Here is a 6111-nt window from a genome sequence, read left to right as displayed (position 1 = left end):
AACTCGATTACTAACATCCTATTTTTTACAGTCTAATTTGGAGTGGTTAATATTAAGCTTGTATCTGTTGTGTGCTCTTGTGTTGTTTATTTATTTTTATTTATTTATTCATTTGTCCGATACACAAATGCATAGGAAGAAAAATAGACATGTAGTAATATATATAAGGGTAAAATGAACTTAGAGGAGAGGATATATGATAGAAAGAAAATATATATGATAAGTTGAAGCTGAAGTAGTAGTTGACAGGCAGGACGTTGCAGCATATGATCTTGTGGGCAATACTTAGATAATGTTTAAGGCATCGTAGTTGTAAGCTTTCTAGACCCAAAATAGTGAGTCTATTTTCGTAGGGAGGAGTGGAGGAGTTGCTCTTTCTCAGCCTGAGGGCAATTGCAAGGAAGCCATACCCACATCTCCCTTTGAAATTTGCTTCAGCCTGTTGGAATAATGGCTAAATACACGACTCAAAAAAAATAAAGGGAACACTTAAACAACACAATATAACTCTAAGTAAATCAAACTTCTGTGAAATCAAACTGTCCACTTAGGAAGCAACACCGATTGACAGTCAATTTCACCTGCTGTGGTGCACATTTAACTTTGTACAGTATTCAGTGAGAATACAGTATTTCATTCATTCAGATCTAGGATGTGTTATTTGAGTGTTCCCTTTATTTTTTTGAGCAGTATATGAAAATATAGCCAGAACAATAGCCAAGACAAGGAGGGTGAGAAAATAGTGGGACTACCACAGCTCAACACCTTACCAGGTCTGGAGTAGGACACATCTGACATATTGTCATTGATACCACCTGTGTGGAAGATGCCACCACTCACACTGTCATGCAGAATGCCTCTGGACTATGGCTCTGCAGGATAGTAGTCCTCAACCCATGACCATTCAGCCACTGTTCAAAGTTATGGTACTGAAAAAGGTCAAATTTTTTACAACCAATCTGTAGTCGTATTATTGCACTATTTTTTTGCTGGTTTTGGCAAAAAATGCTCTTTTGTGAGATGGTTCCATTTCCAACTAAAGTGATTACTTAATGACTGGATTTGCTTCACAACTGACTATTTGCTTTATAACCATTCTAAAAAGATTGTACAATTGGGTTCAGCTCAATTGGTCCCAACAATAGTCATCAATCCTAGGTAGAGGCAGAGGTAGGGTCTCCTGCCTGGGCACGGGGTTGGACTAGATGACCTGCAAAGTCCCTTCCAACTCTGTTAAAGATGCAATTCTGGGAAAGAAGTCCACACATTTTAAAGTTACCAAGGCTGCTCTAAAGGATTTTTCAAGCATAATATGCTATCATAGCATTGGTCTGTAAGAGATATATTCAGATAAAATATAGGAAACTAGGCATCTAAAAAATTTGAAAAACTGGGTGTATGTCTTTCATGATGGGTGATTTGCTTTCCAGGAAACGAAATAAAAACTCATCTCACAGCTAAAGATGGGCAAAGTGCCTAGTTCAGAGTAGAGGAAGGCTCTTATTCAGTGAAATAAATTGTAATTTATTAGCTAAATCAAGTTGAATTCCTACAATTTGCATATCAATAAAACAATTTTGAGAGGGAAGCATATTTTGGGTTTTGATAGTGCATCTTATTATATACACACAAATGTGTGAGAGTGAATGCCTCTTTTTAAAAAGCCCTGCCATCTGCAGTTTTTGTAATTACTATATTAAAAATAATCACCATTTTAAAGAAATGTTGATTGATTTTGGAAGTCTTGTTTAAATACTCAAATCTAAAAAGATTTTGTCAATTGATTCATCAAACCAAATAGTCAATTAACAAATGCAACCCAAATTCTCAGGTTTCAAAACTGATCTGGAGACTCAGGGCTATAAATCACATACTTGTTAAACCAGGTCACTGAAAGATTCTTCAATTTAATGTGGGGTTTTTTGTTGTATTTTTTTTAAAAAAACTTCTCAACAGTTTCCATACACCGGTATATATCAATGCATAAACCCTAAAAGATATCAATAATATACGCAGTTATACTTTTTTCCCGATCATTCTTAAAGCAATATCCTATTTTGCTCCTATTTTATATTGCTGTTCATCACTCTGTTACAATTTAATATGTTACGCCTTGATTCATGGGTTATAGAGGGTTGGGGCAGCTGGTCTATTTGATAAATTCACAATTCACTGAGAATATAAATCCTTGTGGCTTTAGAGGGAGATTTGGAAATGTAACTTCTTAAAATAAATGAATTGTTACAATATCCTCCCATAAATTAAGTTTCATTGGTTGTTTGGATTAGGAATGAAATTTTCTACTTACTTTTTAAACTCAAATTCCCATTTCAGTCACCGGATTTTTAAAAGTGAGTTTTAAAAGTGATTCCGTGCTGTCAGAGCAAACCTGATCAGACAGTTCTGATCAGAGAGCCAGATTGGTCTAGCGGAAACCAAGAGGCTGTTTAGTCATGAAAGCCTCGACTTAACAACAATTCATTTAGTGACTGTTTGAAGTTACAACAACACTAGAAAAAAGTGAGTTACCACCCTTTTTCACACAAACGTTGCAGCAGCCACGTTTTCAAAATGTAGATGCTCGGCAGTTAATTCATTTGTGACAATCATGGTGTCCCAGGAACATGTGATCTCCTTTTGTGACCAACAAAGTCCGGGAGAAGCCAGATTCACTTAACAACTGTGTTACTAAAGTGAACACAAGAACAAGGGGACACAATCTGAAGTTAGTTGGGGGGGAAATCAAAAGCAACGTGAGAAAATATTATTTCACTGAAAGAGTAGTAGATCCTTGGAACAAACTTCCAGCAGACGTGGTTGGTAAATCCACAGTAACTGAATTGAAACATGCCTCGGATAAACATATATCCATTGTAAGATAAAATACAGGAAATAGTATAAGGGCAGACTAGATGGACCATGAGGTCTTTTTCTGCCGTCAGACTTCTATGTTTCTAACTCAGTGCTTCTCAATTATTTTCTGTTATGCCCTCTCTCTCCCCCCCCCCCAGGAAGAAGTAAACATCTCACACACACCCCAACTCTCTGATCTGGGCCTCAATGGAATTTTAGTGTCAATATTTATTACTTTACTTATTATAAGATGCAAGCAAACTATTTGCTGGGGAAGGCTGCTCTACCCACTTAACTGGGAGTAAGTCACACTGAAGTCGGTGGAGCCTGTTTTCGCTTAGGCAGGCATAGGCTACAGTGGTTAGGGGCCTCTTTTGACACGGGGCCAGGCCAGCTTAATCAAGCTGATCTTTTGGGGTCGCCAGCCTGGCCCTTAAGTACCACTCACCCAAATGGTGTAGAGGGAAGTTTTTGGGTGTCGACCAAAGCTTTCACCCAGTTGCAGAGGATGCTCCTCCTTCTCCAGCAGCAGGTTCGCCACGCTGTTCATGGCTACCACATGCCCACTGAGAACCACAAGAACTCACTTAGCCGCCCCACCCGGCCGCCTTCTCTACCAGGCTCAGAGCAGCATGCAACTGGGAAAACACTCCCTGTATGGGGGAATAGATTGACCCTATTTTAGATGCTCGGGTGAGGAGAATGTGTGGGAGACTAGAGCAGTTATGCAGACAGAGAAAGGCCTTGAATACTGCTGTGCGCAGTGTGTAATCATGGAGTGTTTAAAAGGGGAGAAGACTGCGAGGTTCCCTTTGCAGGAAATCAACTTTAGAACTGCAAGTGGGAAAGAGCAAGTGAAGTTTTCTCCCCTCTCGAATATTGTTCCACTGTTGAAAAAAGTATAGTTTTGAGAAGTCTGTGAGTATTTCTGCTTTAGCCAAGCTAAAGGTTTTATGTTACAACTCTGTTTTGGAACATTCCTTATCAGTTTTGCGGCTCACTTTGAATTTTGGCTGTCAACGGATATTCTTTGCTTTAATTTGTTGTTTTCAACAAGTTTGCTTGTACGATAGACTATTATACTTGCCAGCTCTGTGTCCGAGTATTAATTGGGATCTAATTGTTGATTGGTCATCTAGTCAGACAGAATAGTTCTTAATAGATAGATAGGTAGGTAGGTAGGTAGGTAGGTAGGTAGGTAGATTAGATAGATAGATAGATAGATAGATAGATAGATAGATAGATAGATAGATAGATAGATAGATAGATTTTTTATTGGCCAAGTGTGATTGGACACACAAGGAATTTGTCTTGGTGCATATGCTCTCAGCGTACATAAAATAAAATTCATAAAATAATTTTTATGTACATAAAATAATTCAGGTCACTGTAGGAATCCATCCCTAGTTTTAGCCCTAGTCTCTTAAACTATAATGTGATTTTATTCGATAGAGGATTGCACAAAATACAGACACATCAATTGTGATTTGTCCCATTCCTCTTTTCATTTATCCTTTCTTTCCTCTAACCAATTATAAAAATTCTCCCATATCTTATAATATTCGGAGTCTTCTTTCCCTTCTAGCTTCTTTGACAACATATCCATCTCTGCACAATCCATCACCTTTTTAATTACCATCCTTCTGGCATTCTATCACATTTCCATTGCTGAGTATATGTTATCCTTGCCGCTGTCAGAATGTGAATAATCAAATATCATACTTCTTTTTAAAATTAAAAATACCCAATAAAATACCCAATAAATATAACTCGGTTTTTTTTCACTTCTTCTTTGTAATTTATTTTATCCAAATTTAATGAATTTCAAAGCAGTTGAGTATCAAGGTACTACTGGATCTCACTGGCAATTATTTCATCTTTATCTATACGCACACATACACAGATCACAGCTCAGCAGATTCTCCCTAGCATGCAGGCTGAAATAGACCAGAAACTAGTTCCTGGCTAAGATGTGATTCCAGATTACATGCATCCTGAACACACAGCCATCTGATTTAACGTAAGAACATAAGAAGAGCCATGCTGAATCAAGCCAAAGCCCATTGAGTCCAGCATTCTGTGTCACACAATGGCTCACCAATTGTCCTTGGGGATCTTGAGCACAAAGAGAAAGCAAGATCTTCTCTTTCCCTCGACCCCCAACAAATGGTACTCAAGGGAATCCTGCCTGCCTCAACCAACATAGAGGTGGCACATGGACATCCGTTTCAATAACCATACACTTGGCCTCCATGAATCTGTCTAATCTTGCCTTGAAGATATCCAGGCTGACAGCTGTCATGACCTCTTCTGGAAGTGAATTCCATAAACCAACAACCCTCTGGGTGAAGAAATATTTCCCTTAATTTGTCCTGATTTAGAACTGGGCTACAAGTATTAAGCTCTTTAGACTTGTGTTCTTGGCTACCATTTCCCATTTTATTCCCGCCATAAAATTTGATCAGCCAGAAGATGTTCATTAATATATTTAATTGGCAACCTGCATCATTTTGTCTGATCACCAGATAAAAATTGCTTTATCAAAATGATTAAAATAGTCTCTTAGTTGCTCTAATTCTGATTATTGTTTGTTCAGTTTCAGAGTAGTTAGGATAATATATTTCCTTTACAATACTGTTCGATAGCTTTTATCTTCTGGTTCTTTTTACTGTTTTCTCACTCACTGGATTTATATTCTGCCTTCTCTCCAAAACTCAAAGTAGCACATAAATGTTTTTGCCAATTATTTATCTCCACCATATGTGCCAGATGAGGTAGGCTAGGATGAGTTCGTGATGACCAAAATATGTTGTAGGTTGGGTCTTCCATTCTTAGTCCAACATCTTAACTGTACCCTATTTAATATTTACCTTCCTCATCATTTTTTTCCCTGTCAAACTTGGGGCTTGTATGGGACTCATTTCATCACATAGTAGATGAACTTATTTATTTATTAATTGGATTTATATCTCAGCTTGCCCCGGGTTAACCTGGTATCCCAGCCATTTCTAGCATCATTTGATCCGTTTCCTCAAGCAAAGGTTCTTGCTCAGATCCTTAGCCTCCCAAATCCAAGCAGGACCACTTTCCTGCGCTGAAACCCAGCCTTGGAAAGCTTTCTCTGCTCCACAATTACCCAGGAACTTATGGGAATGCCACACCAAGACCAAAATGCGATTTTAGAAAACGAGGAGAAGGATTGTAGCAAATCCGGCACGGCTCCATCTCAGCAAGGAGCGAATTAAATCTGCTTATGTG

This window comes from Erythrolamprus reginae, chromosome 8, assembly GCF_031021105.1.
Source record: "Erythrolamprus reginae isolate rEryReg1 chromosome 8, rEryReg1.hap1, whole genome shotgun sequence".
Taxonomy (NCBI): Eukaryota; Metazoa; Chordata; class Lepidosauria; order Squamata; family Dipsadidae; genus Erythrolamprus; species Erythrolamprus reginae.
This window is presented reverse-complemented; position numbering follows the sequence as displayed.